Raw genomic sequence first — 19,242 nt, 5'->3', positions numbered from 1 at the left:
TGCCAAAACGAAGAACAGAACGGTACCAATCAGGTGCAGCATTGGCGCATGCAATGTCTGGTAACAGTTCTGACTGTTTCAGCAATATTTAGATCTGTCCCACTTTTTTACATGTTAAAAAGTAGTTGCCATCGATGGCAACCAAAGTCAAAGATTGGCAACCTGGCAACAGGTCTTAATTATCTGCCTAATTTAGGGCATGGCAGCTTTTAGTTACAGGTCGGTGCTTTCACAGGTAGTTAGCTTAGACTGTAGGCTTTATTGGGCCTGCCTCAGCTCCATCCATGCTCCACATTCATAACCTGTTGTTTGTTTTTTGCTAAAAATCCACAGCGCCCAAGTCATCCTGTCCACTCATCCTAGGGCTGTGTGAGAGCTGACACTCAGACACAGTTCATGCACAAGCCACAGATCCCCCCTCCCACTTGCGCATGTTACAATATCACAGGCACATGTCTCAAGCTAGGCATATGCTTAATGACGTTAGCAGTTGCTATCTATGAGTAAGTTAGCCAGTCTACCTCCATGTAGCATGTACTCCATAGCGTTTATTGATGAGAGAAGACATGGGTGTGTTCACAGGAATGTGGTGCACGCCCACTGACGAGGACTTGGAGAGAGCGCGGAGGAGCTCGTGGTAGAGGGGGAGGGGAACTCAATCTGCCAGACTTGCTAACTGCAGCTTTAAAAAAAAAAAACACAGTTTGGTAGACTATAAGGAGGCAGCCCTACCATTAAGATGCCAGACACTGTCTGACCTTTTGCACTTTCGTCTCAACAACCTTTGAGTGTAATTATTATTTCTGTATTCTCTCTTCTGCTTTCGTGTTAACCAACTTGGTTCTCTGTCTCAACTGAAACCACATACTCCTACATAGGTTACCTGTCTAATGACCCTGTTGCTAGGGTGTGGTGAATTCTTCCTCTACTTATATACAATATTTGAAGTTCCTTTTTGTCAGAGACTGCAGACTGTCACACACACGTCTATGATCCCTTTGCAAAGATTTCAATAAATCAGACAGTTTGGTATCAGTCTTCTTCTTCATTATTACATAATCACATACATTTTTGGATTAACTTGGAGTTAAGCGGGGTTAAGTCAAGTCAGAGACTACTCTTTTACAGTCTCTGGTTTAACACTACAATTTGTAAAAAAAAAAAAAAAAAAAGTATTAACAGTTTATTCGATAATGAAAATAATCGTCAGTTGCAGCCCAATATTATATGTAATCAAAATGGTATACGGGTATATGTGAAAGTGTGTCCAGAACATTAATGGTAATCCCATCACCACCATGTGGTGTATTGGGTTCAAAACGACAGCCCCTGGGTCATCCATGACCTGTAATCATACTGCTGGAACCCTAATAGGATGTGCTATTATATTAAGAGAGAGTCTTGTGGTAACATTCAAAGCATTATGCTCAAGTAAAGAGCTTCTTTGCTCAGGACGACGCTGGCTCACACACACTGTATAGGCTTGTGTATTAAAATACGTCTCTGCTCTCAATTAAACAAATGTGTCTTCAGAGAGCCCTGTAATTATACTTCCTTTTTCAATATTCAAGGTCATTCTGTTGTAGAATTATGTTACACCAATTAAAGGGTTGTTGCAATATGCAATTTCTGAAGAGCAGCTATTTGCTTGAATATTAAGTGCTTGAGGAGAATGATTGTTTTTGAAAGTAATAAAAAGATAGCTAAGATCATGGATCAAGAGTTTTTTTCTAGAAGTGCTCTCCTTTTGTCTGACGTGCAAGACCGAAACAAGGCATTCAGTCTCTGTTTAGATGGGATCAATAGGACAACATAAGTAGGCGAATATGGTCAGAATTTAAAGTGATTGATGGTGATTGGACAGGGCAGAAGATGGTTTGACTTACTGAATGTACTACAGTGTAGAAGAGAACCGCCATCTGTCTAATAGACAGTCATGTCTGCTTGTCATTGCTTATGGACAGCACGGTCCATGGTTCAAATCAATAGATTTAAGGCTTTGCAGTGAACGGTGCATGACAGAAAACATCAGCACTGCATCACCCATTTTTAAAATGGTGCAATGTCCCGCAGCCTGTACATAGGAATAGAAGAAAAATAGCATTAACAGCAGTGAAACGCAGGGGATAACACAGACCACAGAGGTCTTGAGTAATTCCTTCCGTTTAATTTAGATGCTGTTGGCTGGAGAACAATGGTTTCTACGTAGCTGTGAAAGCAGACGAGTCCTGAGCAGTGCGAGACATCTAGGGTGATGACCCTCGACGAGTATTCCAGCTATTGGCCTAATGAGGCCTGGTTCACTGGTGTCTTATCCTTATTACTTTTGGTTATAATGAGGGTCAGGCTGTTAGGCCATTCAGCTCTGATCATACTTATTAGGAGCCAAGAGAGGGTGAGACAGGGAAGGAAGAAAGGAGAAAAATAGAGAGTTTGTTTTTTTTATTCTGCTGCTTGCGGTGGTGTTCTTTTTTTCTGGATATAGGATACCCTGAATGCATCTTGTGGATTCTGTGATTTTTTGTATCAGCAATTAACTGAGGGAAGCAGCTGATACATGAGAAGCCTCTGATAATTACGCTAACGTCTGTTGTCTATTTTCAGCTCATGCTTTCTTTCCCTATAGCACTAGATTGGACCAGATAAAAGAAGAACTGTTATGGGAGAATAAATTGTAATTTCTGTCATAGAACATTAAACCAAGGAACGGAGCTCTGCTATTAAAAGGTCCCTTGTGGCTTAACACATGGAAAACATATACAAAGTAATTCAATTACTATGTTTAACATGTCACCCCACTCCACTGCAAAGGTCATTATGGTCATATGGGAATTAATTTGGTCATATTAATAATGAGTATTGCAAAGATCGAAAATGAAATTCAAGAAATTAAAGATGAAGAAGCCATTCAGATTCTTTCTACTTTCTTTGTTTAATACATTTGGATGGGTATTGATAAGAGTTTATTGATAACAATGGCATTATGCACATAGTTTGATTATTCACCAATTGCCTTTTTGATACATGATCAATCTTCTATGTGAAAAAAATGGCCTACATAGGTTTTCAGCATTAATGAGCTGTTTTACTATCTGAGTCCAAACACCTTGGTACGGACATGCTGCTCAGTTGGGAAGCAGAGGCACTTGCGCGTCAAATACATGGCATTCCTGCAATTTAATCTTGCGCAGAAAGAAGGTTCCCCCCCTTACTTGAAATCCTTATTTTACAGACATTACAGCTGCACTGTTGCCACCTTTCTTCGTGTAATGAAGCTACGCTTTGGAATATTTCTTCCTCTCTGACAAGACTCCTTCTTGGTGCAAGTTTCCAGCAGTGTAGGCGTATGAGTTTGACATCATTGTTTTTCAATGTCAACTGACAGAAAAACATGCCGGCATTGATAAAAGGAATTGATAAGCTCGGCATACAATTATGATTCCAATTTGTTGCCGGTTCTCAATTGGAATCAGTTTTCAATTCCCATCACTATTATTTTAAATACAATACAAAGATGCTGGAAAGATACGATGACCTTGAGGGCTGACTTTTAAATGCTCTCCATCATAAGTGCTGTGCATCAACTCATGCTCAGCACTCTCTGAGCCCACACGTCCCCAGCCCTTCTCTGAAAGCTTTTATCTATGCCACTTGATCCAGATAAAGGTGGAAGTAGCAGCAGTGGACAGGGACTTTGTGGTTTTGGAATGAAGGGGGACTGATGTCCGCTCTTTGAAAACCTAAGAAACAAACTCCTCCTCCTTGGTATGTTACATGCACATACATTATGTTACATGTTGGACTTTTAATAGTTTGGCATATTCTGGAATAAGTGATTCTGACAGCTACAAACTAACAAGCTGACAAAAGAAACTAATAAAATATTTAACTACTACAGGTATAACGAAATCTAGTCCCACGAAAATACTGAAATTTAAAATTAGTGTTAAATGGTGTTAAGCCAAAACTCTCATTCTCGTGAACCCAGTTAAGTTTATCGAGTGTCTCATCACACCCGTACCAAGTACACTTTCTGATACGTTCTGATACGTCTGCTAGTCACCGATTTTTAGTTCACAAAATTCCTTGTCTGGGTCTGACGGACGCCAGGTCCAAGACGCTGAAACTAAAACTTAGTTGTACATGTGCTTACATCCGCTTTTCTGAGTTTTATTTATGTATTGACAACCAAGTTAAACAAAACATGAATCATAGCAGATTAGTATTTACATACATTAATAATCATAGCAGATTAGTTTTTACAAATTCTAAATGTGTCTGCAGTAGGACTAGGGATTGCACAATGTCTTAAACTCAGACATTTTTGAGAATAACTTAAAATGGATGGCATACAAAGAGCATGAGGATATATGTGCACTCTAGACAGGTGATGTAGAAAAGGATAGAGTGGAGAAGATGCTGAAGCTGCTTCACTTTCAAATTAGCCGTCTTAAGTACACACAGTGGCACAGTTGACTGCAGGGTTTCTCTATTTGGGAGAAAAGGCATATGGTTAGGCAGCTGGCTGACTCCACTAACGTGTGGAGGTGGCATGCAGCACAGGGTGACATGGTGAATGTAAGGAAGACTGGTCTGGATCTTTGTCATGATAGGGTAATGGCACTTTAATAACATATAAATAGTAGGGGTGGAACGGTTCACAAAATCCACTGTTCGGTTCATATCACGGTTTTGGGGTCATGGTTTTTCACTTCGGTTCGGTTGTTTTTTTCTATTCCTCTTGGATTCTAAAAAGACAGTGTATCAGATTTGTAGCCTAATCATTTTTATTCTTAAGGACATGTCATGCAATCATGCAAAAACTGAAATAATGAGGCATGCTTAGGGATTACTGTAACAATCTTGAATAAAAGTGAAGTGAGATTTTGAAACAGTAGGAGAGACATTGCTGCATTTACGCGTTAATATATATTTAGTTGGCAAAAAGGTAAATAATTGTTTGCCTTTTAGGTAAGAATATAAACACTTTTGTCAAGACTCGGTTCTGTCAGTATCCTCCTCTCTTTCTTTTGTGTCAGTTTGTCTCCCTCTGTCTGTGTTTCCCTGCATGTGTGTGTCCCTCTTTTTTTCTGTCGTCTAGGTCCGGTAGGCGTTTCCCCCAAGCTGCAGCCTGTTATGCTATTTAAGCTACTTATACTCTGAGCTGACAGGCATGCAGCGCCAGACCGTTGTATTCCTTCATTGGTAAACTATTCTCCCTGGATTGGCATTCCTTTGCTCGTTTGTGGTTATCACGCTCCCCGTCGCTAAGTATATCTAATCGTGTTTGTTTTCTGTTTCTCCGTAGTTTCCTGTGTTCCTGTTTCCTCGCCCGTTTCCCTGATCTTCCGTCATCTCGTTCCTGTTTTTTCCCTCGACCGTCTCGTTATTTGTATTACCTGTTTTCCCTGTAGTGTTTTGAGTTTTGTTTGTAATTGTTATAATTAAATATTTGTTTATACTTTTATTCTGTGTCCGAGTCTGTATTGGGTCCACTCTTTTTGTGTGTTATCTCTGTACCGTTCGTGACAACTTTTACACTTATAAATTCTTAGAAAAAAAGTTGTCTTTCACTATATACGCACAAACAGCAATCACTGAATTGTCTGAATAAAGGCTACAATAGGGTTATTTAATTCATTTGGAATTGAGGCCGGTTGACGAAAATGATCCAAAATGATTATTATTATTATAAACAAACCTGTTAGCCAGAGGTTTTCACTCAAGTATTGGACTAAAGGACAAGCGTAGCGCGAGCATGCATAGCGGGAGCGTGCGTAGCGGGAGCGTGCATAGCGTTGTGGCCGTGTGCCTACAGGGAGACCATGGAGCAAGTCTCCAAGCGCGCCGGGACTTGACGCGCTGAGATGAGTTGGATAAGAGAGAAGAACTTATCAAGAAGGCCGGCTCCATCCTGGGACGCCCTGTGGACTCAGTGCAGTAGGTGGGAGAGAGCAGGATGATGGACAAGCTGTCATCGCTGCTGGTGAAGGAGTCCCACCCCCTGCATGCCACTCTCACAGCACTGGGCAGCTCCTTCAGCAACAGACTGATACACCCTAAGTGTGCGAAGGAGAGGTATCGCAGGTCGTTCCTTCCTGTCCGACTTTCCAATCAGCATTGCTCCCAATACACTATTGACCTCATCCTGTACCCTGTACTGTGCAATATGCCTGTACTTTGGTCACTTCTGTTTTTGCAGTATTTGGTCATATTTACTCATATTTGTTCACTGCATATTATATTATTACAAAAACAAACAAACAAAACAAGAACAACTGCACTATATCATGTGAATATGTATATATGTCTATTTCTATTTCTTCCCTTTTTAAATTTAACTTTATTGCTTATTTTTGCTATTTTTTTTACCTTATTTTGTAATATTCTGTTGCTGCTGTGACAAAAGAATTTCCCCCGTCTGCGGGACATTAAAGGTTTTCTGATTCTGATTCTGAAATCCTGAGGGAAATATGTGGCTCTTTAGCTGCTAAATGCTCCACTGTGTTCACTAGCAAGCTGCTAGGTTTCTCTGTCTGCTGTTTTGTGCCGGGCAGGTAGTATACAGTCAGTTCATCAGATTTTTCTTGTTCTTGTCTTTTTGTCTTCACCTACATGATTCAAATTTTTACTGTAGGAGGGTACATGGAAAAAGTGATTTGTGCATGCCAGTTACTGACAGTAGCTTCAGTCAACGGCTGAGCCTGTGACTGCAATGTGAGGTAATGCAAAAATAAAAAAATAAAACATCCCAGTTGGGGGCTTATCTCAGGTCGTCCCTTTTAGCAGAATATATTTGAAGTTTGCTCTCAGGCAATCCAGCAATCCAATTTAGTGATGATCGAATTCTTTGTTTCTATGCATTTTGTCATTTATTTTATGATATAATGAAGTTAAAACACAACATGCAGAAAATCAGTCAGTACCTGGTATGACCACCATTTGCCTCACGCAGTGCAACACATCTACGTCGCATAGAATTGATCAGGTTGTTGATTGTGGCCTGTGGCTGTGCGAAGTTACTGGATATTGTCAGCTTCCAGGTATTGCGCACACATCCGTCAACATGGGGCTGTGCATTATCATGCTGCAACATGAGGTGATGGTAGTGGATGAATGGCACAACAATGGGCCTCAGGATGTCATCACAGTACCTTTTTGCATTCAAAATGGCATCAATAAAATGCATATGTGTTTGTTGTCTGTAACATATGCATTATACTACCATAACCCCATCTCCACCATGGGCCACTCTATTCACAACGTTGCTACAACAAACCGCTCACCCACATGACGCCATATACATCTGCCCAGTACAGTGAAAAATAGGGATTCATCTGTGAAGAGAAAACCCCTCCAAAGTGCCAGACGCCTTCCAAGGTGTACATTTTCCCACCCAAGCTGTTTAAGACGATGAACTGCATTCAGGTAAAGACGCCATTGACACGACAAGCATGCAGATGCAGGCATACGCAGCTTTGCTAGATTTTGCTGGATTTTGCTGGATTTTGCTGGATTTACCGCCACTTCGGTTTTGGAAAATACTGTTTTTAAATAAGTTTAACGTATTTATATTGGGAATCACTCGTGCCCAGATTTTATTGTATTAATTTTTTCAAACCATGGACCGAAGCTTTGAACCATCGGGCCTGTAATTGCCTCTGATTACACCGGAGAAGTAAAACACGGAAGTCGTGACACCGGATTGCACTAGCCAGGCGCTAATTTTTAAAGAACTTCTTTAACTCAGTGGGATTCAAAAGCAACTGGTGAAGTGGACTGACTGCCCAGGAGTGAAGAAGGTCTCCCTGGGCAGCAATTAAACTCACCTCCCTATGGTGGTTCTGTGTCCCGGGGTGACGAATCCCCAGCACAAACTACGACATGATGGCCGTGTGCAAGTCCTGTCTTCCCACCCTCTCATAACTGAGGGAGAACGTCTCTGGCCTGAAGGCTGACCTCAGGGAGAGCGACTGCCGTGGACAACACCACCCTGCCATGGACTGACTCCATCACCACCAGATCTTCGGCACCAGCACTCACTGAGTCCCGCTGGCACCACCAGGGAGCCAAGTCCAAGTCTTCGACACCTCTCACCTCCTGGCTTTGCCCTGCGGAGTGGCAGTGCTCCATCAGGGAGGACGGAGCGGGGGCTCCAATTCTGGTGAGCTCAACTCCACTCAAGCTGAGTGAACCCTCGTGAGTGGTGAACATGGGCACTGGGGCTCGCCAATCTCTCCCTCCTCCGCCTCCGGATCTACCACTGGATACAAGGTATGACGTCCTAAGCCTGCAGGATTTCCCTCCGCTGAGTGTGTGCTCCAGCTCGTCCCCAGGATCCGTCCATCCAGCCGGTCGTGGCTCTTGCCAACCCAGGTGCCGGGGTCCGCTTCTCCAACCTGATCCCTTCCCTCTGTTGCGGCTAGGAGCAGCTGCAGGCCGTGGAACAGTGCATTCCACCTTGTTGGTTGTGGTTGTGGTCGTGACCTTGATGGTCAGGAATGTGAGGGTACGCAGTGGCAAGACGTTCTGCCACCCTGGAGCCTGTGTTAGGGAGGTTGAGTAGGAGATTTTAATATTCAAGTGGACGTCAATACTGATAGCCTAAGTACTGTGTTTATCAGTCAGATTGTACATAAACCTTCTCACTGTTTTAATCACACCCTCAACCTTGTTCTGGCTTATGTTGTGGAAAGCAATGACTTGATAGTCTTTCCACAGAATTCTATTTTATATGACCATTATTTAATAACTTTTGAATTTGTATTACAGGTATACTTACCTATAGGCAAAAGTTTCTACACTAGATGTTTATCTGATAGTGCTGTAATTAAATTTAAGGAAGTGATTCCATCTGCATTTAATCTAATGCCTTATTCTAATATTCAAGATTCCTGCACTAACGTTAGTTTCTCTGAAATTGATCACCTTGTTGACAGTGTTGCAGGCTCACTACGAACAACACTCGACTCTGTTGCTCCTTTAAAAAAGAAGACAATGAAACAGAGGAAGTTAGCTCCATGGTATGAGTCACAAACCCGTGAATTAAAACAAGTACCCAGAAATTTTAAAGTAAATGGCGTTGCACTAAATTGGAGGAATCTCGCTTAGATTGGGAAGAAAGTCTAAAAACATATAGGAAGTCCCTCCGTAATGCCAGAGCAGCCTATTACTCATCTTTAGAATAAGAACTATCCTAGATTTCTTTTCAGCACTGTAGCCAGGCTGACAAAGAGCCACAACTCTATTGAGCCATGTATTCCTATAAACCTCAGTAGTAATGACTTCATGACCTTCTTTAATAACAAAATATTAGAAAAAAAATCAACTCACTTGGCACCATTTTTTCTTCAAACCCAGGAACCTTAGAAAAAACTGTACGGCCTGATATATACTTGGGCTGCTTTTCTACAGTTGACCTTGACAAATTAACGTCTACTATATCAAAGCCTTCTACTTGTCTCCTAGACTGTATTCCAACTAGGTTACTTAAAGAAGTGTAACTTTTAGATAGCCCCTCTGTACTAGATATGATTATTATGTCTTTATCAACAGGTTTAGAACCACATTTTTTTCAAGTAGGTTTAATAAACCACTTATTTAAAAGCCCAGTCTTGATCCAGAGGTTCAAGGCAACTATAGACCTATATCTAACCTTCCTTCTCTCTAAGATCCTCGAGAAATTAGTCGCCAATCAGCTGTATGACTTTTTACATAATAAGGAGTTATTTGAGGACTTCCAGTCAGGATTGAGAGCGAATCATAGCACTGAGACAGTACTGGTTTAACTAGATCTTAGTGCTGCCTTCAACACTATTGACCTTTGCATCCTGCTACAGGGACTGGAGCATCTAATTGGCATTAAAGGAACAGCATTAAGCTGGTTTAAGTCTTATTTATCAGATAGATATCAGTTTGTACATGTTAATGACAAATCCTCCATGCACACTAAAATCAGTCACGGAGCCCCACAGGGTTCTGTCCTTGGACCGATTCTATTCTCCTTATATATGCTTCCCTTAGGAAATATTATAATGAATCACTCCATAAATTTTCATTGTTATGCTGATGATACACAATTATATTTATCGATCATACCAGAAGAAACCGATCAGTTAGATAAACTTCAATAAATTAGTAAATTATACTAATAAATTATAATAAAACTGAAGTTATTGTACTTGGCCCTGAAGGCCAACTCAATAGTTAAAGATATTATTAGTCTGGATGATGTTGTGTGGTCCTCCAGCATCACAGTAAGGAGTCTGGGTGTTATTTTTATTCAGAATATTTCTTTCGAGGACTGCACATTTTCACCTGCATAATATTGCGAAAATTAGGAACATTGTGTCCCAGAAAGTCTAGTCCATGTATTTGTCCATGTATTTGTTACTTCTAGGCTGGACTATTGCAGCTCCTTATTATTAGGCTGCTCCAATAAGTCTGTTAAGAGTCTCCAGCTGGTCCAAAATGCTGCAGCTCGTGTACTAACTAAACAAATTGAAGAGAACATATTTCTCCTGTATTAGCTTCTTTGCACTGGCTTCCTGTAAAATCTAGAATAGACTTTAAAATCCTTCTCCTTACCTACAAAGCTCTTATTGGTCAGGCTCTGTCGTATCTTAAAGAGCTCATAGTACCGTATTACCTGACTAGATCACTGCGCTCTGAGAATGCAGGGCTACTTGTCGTTCCTAGAGTCTCCAAAAGTCAAATGGGAGGCAGAGCCTTCAGCTACCAAGCTCCTCTTCTGTGGAACCAACTCTATGGACACTGTCCCCATATTTAAGATTAAACTTAAAACTTTCCTCTTGGATAAAGCTTACAGATAGGGCTTACGAGCTATGTTGTTATTTTTAAGCTGATTTTGTTATGCTTAATGATGCTGCTATAGGCCTAGTCTGCCGGGGGATAATCCTGTCGCTGATACTCTAGGCTTTTATCCTGTCTGTCTTTATCATTCATGTTTCATCAATCCATGTAACTAATTCAACTTCATGTTTGCCACCATAATTATTATCATCGCAATGTTCTGTCACTCTAGCTGTGCCGATTTCTTGCTGTTCTGCTGTATTAACTGCCATAACTTGTGAGTCATATTCACATTGCTTCAGCTATCACTATTGTCACTGTTACTTTTGTGGTTGCTTGCATCTCTGGAAGTGTGTGTGTCTACCTTCGTGTCTGTCTTTGTCTCTCTCTGTCCATCTGTCAGTCTTTTCTCTCTTTCTTGTCTTCCTCCCCAACCGGTCAAGATAGATGGATGTCCTCCACAGAGCTGGGTCTGTCCGACATTCCTGCCTGTTATAGGGAAGGTTTTCGTTGCCACCGTACTCAATGGGGGAATTGTTGGGTATGTGTAAATCATAAATAAGTCATAGAGTGTGTTCTATGACTCTGTTCTCCTACTCTGTAAATTGTCCTGAGATAATCTTTGTTATGATTTGGCACTATAAATAAAATTTGTGCAGAATTGTTTCAGTTATGCTAACCAATTGTTGCATCAGCTGTCCAGATGACTGGTCTCAGACAAACTTGCAGAGGAAGATGCCGGATTTGGAAGTCCTGGGTTGGTGTGGTTACACATGATCTACAGTTGTGAGGGCAGTGGGATGTACTGCCAAATTCTCGGTAATTACTTTGCTTGAAACTTTCAATTAACGGGCAACCACCCTGGTGGACACCCCTGCAGTCAGCATGCCAATTGCACGCTCCCTTAAAACTGTATGATAAAACTGCACATTTTAGAGTGGCCTTTTATTGTGACCCGCCTAAGGCACACCTGTGCAATAATCATTCTGTCTAATCATGACTTGATATACCACTAATGTCAGGGGGGTAGATTATTTCTACATAGAAGTGCTAACTTATACAGATTTAAACAAATTTGTGAACAGAGTTTGAGAGAAATGGGCCTTTTGTGTACATAGCAATAGTCTTGTGAAAAATTGGAGCAAAGACAAAAGTGTTGCGTTTATATTTTTGTTCAGCATATTTCAGTGACAAAAGGGGAGCATATTTTATTTGTTCATATAAAGCAGGAGGTTCTGAGCAGCCATCACCTTCTTACATTTTGAAGAGCGGCACAATGTTTAATGTTGACTAACAAAGAAAAGGGAGGGAGAGGGAGACAGAGAGACTGGCCTGAGAAGAGAGTGAATCCTGGAAGCAGAGTGGAGGTAGCAGCCCGAGGCCAGCGCACCCTGATGTCTCCTCTTTAAAGCAGGGAAATGAAATGGAAGAAGTGATGGTAGGAAGATGCCACTCGTCAGGTCCGGCCCTGCCATCTTCTTATCACCAACAGCAGCCGGGCTGGAGGGCCCCACAGTGATGAGAACTGAGCTGAGACCACAGGGCATTGGCCAAAGCACCCACAGGGTATGAATGATGTATGACAGGGCTAAGCTAACTCAATTCAAAACATGCTCAAATTCTCCAAATCAAGGTCCTGTAAGGTTAAAAGTTTTAAGCTAGCTAGTCTAAGGCAGAGTATGGCTACTTTTTCCAGAAAGGTCAAAGGTTAATTGCCTTTCCAGCGGCGTCTAGGGTGGACTGTTGTGTGCTGTAACAGAATTGTATTTCATGAAGACCCTACAGTAATTCATCCTCTCTCTCTCTTGTTTTCTGCATTGCAGACCATACTGGTGTGGGAGGATATTACCACTGGCATTGCAATGGTGAGGTGACCAATTTCAAAACACATCTGTTCGATTATACCAGAGAAGCATGAGATAATTAACTCTCTTCCCTCTGGCTTCTGCTGAATTACTATTGATTGCAGCAACTAAGGAACCAGCCTTAGCTCTTCTCTGCAGGATTGTGTATGCAGAGAGATTATAAAGTCATAAACTCGTCATTTTTGTTTTTTCAGCTTCAGAATTGGCAGACTTTAAAAGCTTAATGTGTACATGAAACTATTCACAGACGATTTTATGAAGAGATGAATGGGATAAGTTTAGTAGAGCTGTGTTTGATAGTATATTGAGAGATGGATGGATATATAGATGCATTGAATTTTGTAATTTAAAAACAAACAAACAAACAAATTGTACCTCACATTTTGCTGTACACATTTACATTTAACAAAAAAACTGTTTTGCAGAAGGTAAACCAGCATCTAAAGTTTGACTAGCCTTTGCGATGAGTGAAGTGCATTTCCACTGGACCAGTTGCCATAGCAGCCTCCTTTCAATGATTCTAATAATGGCTGATACGTTTGAGAGTTCTGATGTTGAAGGAATGCCTCTTCACATTGTCAAGGGAAGATCTTTAATGGCAGGTTGTTGAGAATGAACATGAGAGCCATACCTTTTAAAGACATCTCATAAAGCAGACTTTAATGCTAAATACCAGTCATTGGAGTTACTTTTAAGTGTGGAGCTTTTTCAGCCTAAGAACATTTGATTTTTTCATATTGATTTGTCTCTTTCAGCTGCTGCACAAGTACACGATGGTCTTAAAAATAACTATAAAAACAAACGTCCTTTATAGAAAGAGAGAACAGGCATTCTTTACTGACATTTTTATTGCATCAATGCAAAGCCAGAGCCAAGATCAGTATTAAAATAAATACTGCGTCATTAATTCAAAATGTGATGACGAACATTGGTGCTCTTTCAACTTATAAAGTGGATGCAGATTTACAGTACTTGCCAGACCTACATCTTACACTCCAATCCCTACAGTGTAAGCTGCCTGTTAAAAAAAACCCAGATAGAGTTTTTCATCACTGAAGTATCTTCATGCTGCCCAACTGCTCTCCATACCCAGCTCTACAGAAAATCAATTTGCACCCTTCAGAATTAACTGTGTCCAATTCCCACGGATATGTTTATTTCATTCACTCCAAATGAGATTATGGACCAACAGAGTGACCCTGAAAATATCCATAGAAAATCCATTTCTTGATGCATGGCAGTCTGTGTATTAGAGGTTTCTACTGTATTTCACTGTCTGAGGGTTTCAGTGAGAATGCAAGAGAATAGTTTAAGGTTATAGGTTCATACACACACATCACATACTCCCCTGTATGTTTTTCACATGGCAGAAATGCATCATAGGATGTCAGTTTTGGTGAACAAAGTCTCTACCTGATAGATCAATACCCTATTGAAATCCAGTAGAGTCAACCTTGCTTGTTTAAACTGACTGGCTTTAGCAGCAGTTATCCATTCTGGTGGTGAAGTGCTGATTTAAATAATGAACCACTTTTCAGTCTGCAAATTTACACTGAATAATTTACGATAGCAGCAAGAGATACTTACAACTACAGTACAGGTTAGCATAATACATGCACCAAAAATCATGTTCAATACACCATGCGGCCCTAACATTAAATTCAGCCTGAGTCTAATATGATATTAGGTTTGGAAATACTTATTTATGTGCAGCATGAGAGGAGAACATTTCTAAATAAAAAAAATGCCTTGATCAGTTGAAATGTAATAACTGACAATTATATTTTTGGGGAGACAGTCTTCCTGTCAAAGCTGCTTTCATTTAAAGTCTGGCAGGCAGAATGAGAGTGACTATGCCTCTGGCTTTTCAGAGAATGAAAAACACTTTCACCTTACCAGAAGCAGTGCAAACTAAAGTGCCATGCTTCTTGACTTTCTTCCCATAATATTTTACATGTTGTTCATATACATACAGTGGAGATCAAAATTAGAGAACATCTATTAAATTCTTGATTTATTCAGTCCAACTAACTGTAGTGGAGATCCAGGTATTTAACCTCTCACAAGGCCGATGATGTCACTGGAACCCTTTGTGCTCCAAGTGTCAACGACCGGCGTTAGTGACCAGTCGTTGGTGGGAAGTAGGTTTCGACTTTGTTAGTGCTCAATTGAGTCTTAACAACAGTCGTTGGAGTCAGAGGAGGCCATTTGTGAACAGTTGTTCTTTGAGGTTAGATTGTTAAATCTCCTGGGAAAGGATTGAAAGGGCAGAATTGTAAATTGGAGATACGTGGTGTCTCAAACCTCATCCTCTGTAGAGAAACCATCACAGTACTAACTCTCCTGGTTACTTTACAAGATGGTAAGACGCCCTAAGGTGACTGAAACCCTGCAACAGCAGGTTGACCAGATGAAGGCCAAAGAGATGACCCTTGAAGCCATCGCAAGAGAGGTTGGGTGTTCCAAGCCCGTGATTTCAAGAACATTAAAACTTAAGGACACAGATTCATTTCACCAGTACTTGGACATCTGTACAACCTGAGCCTGAGTCAGGAGAAAGTCTCATTGCTGTGGAAGACCTCTTGCTTGGTCCCAGTCCCCAAAAAGTCAGGGCCATCTGACCCAGCAGACTACAGACCAGTCGCCCTGACATCTTGTAATGAAGGTCCCAGAGAGGCAGGTATTGGCCCTGCTGAGGCCACAGGTGAGGACGCTTCATCTACCTGCTGCAACAAGCCCATATGCATCTGGATGGTGGTGGAGGCACTGTGAGGATCACTTTCTTTGATTTCTCCAGTACTTTCCACACCATTCAGCTTCTGCTTATGGATGAGAAGCTGCGGGTGGTGGGTGTTGACGACTCAATGATCTCCTGGATTACTGACTACTTGATGGGCATGCCACAGTTTTTCCGTCTGGGCAGTGTCCTGTCTGACATGGTGGTCAGTGATACAGGAGCTCCACAGGGAACTGTGCTTTCTCGCTTCCTCTTCATCTTATACACCACTGACTTTCAGTACAACACTGAGTCATGCAGAAGTTTTCTAACGATTCAGCTGTTTTTGGGTGTGTAAGGGGAGGGGATGAGGGTGAGTACAGGACACTGTCAGACAACTTTGTAGAGTGGTCCGAACAGAATCACCTGAGGCTGAACGTCAACAAGACCAGAGAGATGGTGATTGACTTTGGCAGGAAGAAAAGGATGCTGGAGGAGGTGGAGGACAAATACTCGGGAGTGGTGATCGACAACAGACTGGACTGGAAATCTAACACCGAGGCTGTGTACAAGAAGGGTATGAGCAGACTCTACTTCCTGAGGAAGCTGAGATCATTCAACGTGTGCAGCAAGATGTTGGAGATCTTCTACCAGTAGGTTGTTTCCAGTGCCATTTTCTTTGCTGCTGTGTGTTGGGGCAGCAGCATCAGAGCCAGTGACACCAACAGACTTGATAAAATCATCAAGAAGACTGGCTCTGTACTTGGTCTCAGGCTGGAAACTTTTCAGTCTGTGGTGGAGAGGAGAACATTGAACAAACTGTTAGCCATCATAGAGAATGATCAGCACCCTCTCCATCACACAGTGGTCAGACAGCGGAGTACCTTCTCACACAGACTGCTCCAGCTCCGCTGTCGAAGGGACAGATACAGGAAATCTTTCCTGCCACATGCATCACACTGTACAATAACAGTTAAACTGTTTAGAACAATACAATAGGAAGCCCCTTATGTTTTTCTTATAATCTGTCCACTGCACCTTAGATTATTATATGTTTACATTTGCACTACATTAGTCCGCTAATTTATACATGTTATTTTTTAGGTATCTTTTATTTTATTACTGCTTTGATGTGTCTGTGTGTAATGCTGCTGTTACACTGCAATTTTCCAGTTTGGGATCAATAAAATATTTATATCCTATCCTATTCTTTTCTATCAGCCTACAATTTTCACACAAGACAATGCCCCCTGTCACACAGCAAAATGGTTTATGCAGTCCCTTTAAGCTAAGAATATTGAAATAATGAAATGGCCATCCCAGAGTCCAGATCTAAACCTCAATGGCTAAGAAACCCACTAAAGTTACCGGACTGTGGAAGAGACTGCAAGAAGAATGGACCAAGATCAAACTACTGCTTTCCTATGGGTGCAGATGTGCTGAAGGGCCCCAGATAAAGTCAGTTAGACACTGTTGATTTCATCTCATGGAACCGCATGAAAAGTATTTTGGTTTAGTAAATTTCCGTCAGCCGATAAAGGTCCTAAATCATTGCATAGAGAGGCTTCAGGTTCCTCAGGTGCCGACACTGAACCTAGAACTTTTAGCCTGATGTTTAAGAAGCTGTGAGGGGCCCACATGTTACGTGTTTGTGTTACAGTGCTCACGGCACTATCTTCTTACATTGCTCATTTCTTACATATTGTTCGTGTCTTATCTGTCACTCTATTACCGTTTATCTACTTACATATTAATATATTCAACGAGGAATATTGTCGCATTTTAATATCGCAAGATGTCGTGGGACGATATCTCGCCACACCCCTAATAATCAGACAAGGTTGACACATCTAAAGTCATTAGAGAGGAAAATACATTTTTTTTCTGCAGATGAAATGCATTCCAATTTAACTGTAGCTGTATGGAAACTAAACAGATGCCACAATCCATCAAGGCTGCAGTTTCTGAAGATTACTGTCCAAACTGCCTCAGAGAACCAGAACAGGGCCAAGGATCAATCCTTACTTCATTGGACACCAATTTAAAGTCACTCAGAATGATTCACTTGGCTGCAGGGGTAGGTCCAGGGGTCCTTGTAATGAGATTAATGCTGCTTCTCCCTATCTTAAGCCAGCACTGACATCCTGGATACATTTATCCCCGATACTCACTCACACATCTCATTTGCCACTGTGTCGCTACATGGCTGGTGGGTTTCTTCCCAAATGGAAAGCAGTTTAACAGGAATGCCGACAAATATTTTCTTGAAATTAGGTTGGGTGCTTCCTCTCAACGTAAACGTAAATTCTTCAAGACAGAAATAAACGTTCTCAGTTGTCATAAGGGTCACTCTATCTCTATTGTAAAGGAGAGTAAAGCCCTGTTCGGACCAAAGATTCAGGACGTGATGAGTCGAAACTACTTGCAATGTGCAGATCTGAACGTTCTGAAACTGTCCAGTTTACACAAATGCAACAAGACAAGAAGGTGTATCATCTCCATAGCAATGACTCTCTGTACTTCCATTCTAACATTTGACCTTTCAGGCAACTGCCATTTCAACCAGCAAGAAGTGTCAGTTCACACCGCTGCAACACTTACCTGCAACGTTCTAAACAGGTTTTGTCTCATATCAAATTTTTGGTCTGAACTGGGCCTAAGTGGTCTGTTGTCTATAGTCTTGCGTAGCCAGACACAGCGATGTGTCAGTGCTGCAGTATTGTCTGGCTCCATCTGCTTATCATTCTGAGATAGGCCAAAAAAAGCTCTGGTTGGACTGGTTTGTATTTCCATAAACCAATTATAGTCATCTTGCCGGAGCCAAGCAGACGGTGCCCTTGCAAAATAGATAGCAGAGATAGTTGAAGGGACCTCGCACCGGATGTCAGGTTTCATCACAGCACTGTACATTTGGTGAGCCAGACTAGTTGCTCTTTGACGCGTTTTTAATTGATATTCTGCAGTTCTAAAACATGCACACATATAAAGATTAAACCAAACAACTTTGAGTGAAGGCAATTAATTTAAAAGAAAATAATTAGTTGTTAAATCTAACTTGTGAATGTGACTCATGACGCAGAGTGCACAGTTGGTGCGAAATTCAAAGATTTGGAAAACATAATTTCTACAGTCCTTAGATGTCAAAATTCTGGAATTTCTTGTGTGTGTGTGTGTGTGTGTGTGTGATTACTGAGACCTGCTGAGAGCACCCCAGTGCACCCAGAGGGGTGGCAGGGGACAGATGGCAGGGAGGGACGAGAGTGGAAGCTGCCAAGCGTTATTAGTCACACCCATTACTCACAGACTCTGTGCTGGCAGACAACAAGTGACTGTGCCCCTGACGTCTACATAGCAGGAAATTATCATTAACCATTTTCTCAGGAAGGAACAATAGGGGAGCAATTAGAAACGAGCAAAGAGGCATTAGAAAGAGGAAGGATGAGGAGTGAGACTCTCTCTCTGTTGTCACTGGATGCATTATCATCATCATAACCGCCATCATCATCATCATCATCATCATCATCATCATCATCATCATCACCGCCATCATCATCACTACTCCTTGGCAGCTTGGCTTCCCCTGAGACTTTCTTCGTAAAATAAGAGAAAGCATGTAAACTGCTGCCCCCGTACAGAAGTCACTAATCTCAATGGACAGTTTGAGATGTTGACATGTTTCCACGGTTCCCATTCCGGTACCTCTGCTGTCATTCCTGATAATCTAAGGACAAACACATGCTATGCGGTGTTGATTCCTGTGCACAGAAGTGTGAACTAGGCCAGGCATTCATTTTCCCCTTTTAGAAGCCTGCTAATGAAGTCACAAACAGGCCGACCCGGTGGGACATG

This window comes from Echiichthys vipera (assembly GCF_963691815.1).
Source record: "Echiichthys vipera genome assembly, chromosome: X".
NCBI classification, from domain to species: domain Eukaryota; kingdom Metazoa; phylum Chordata; class Actinopteri; order Perciformes; family Trachinidae; genus Echiichthys; species Echiichthys vipera.
Note: the sequence above shows the minus strand (reverse complement) of the source record.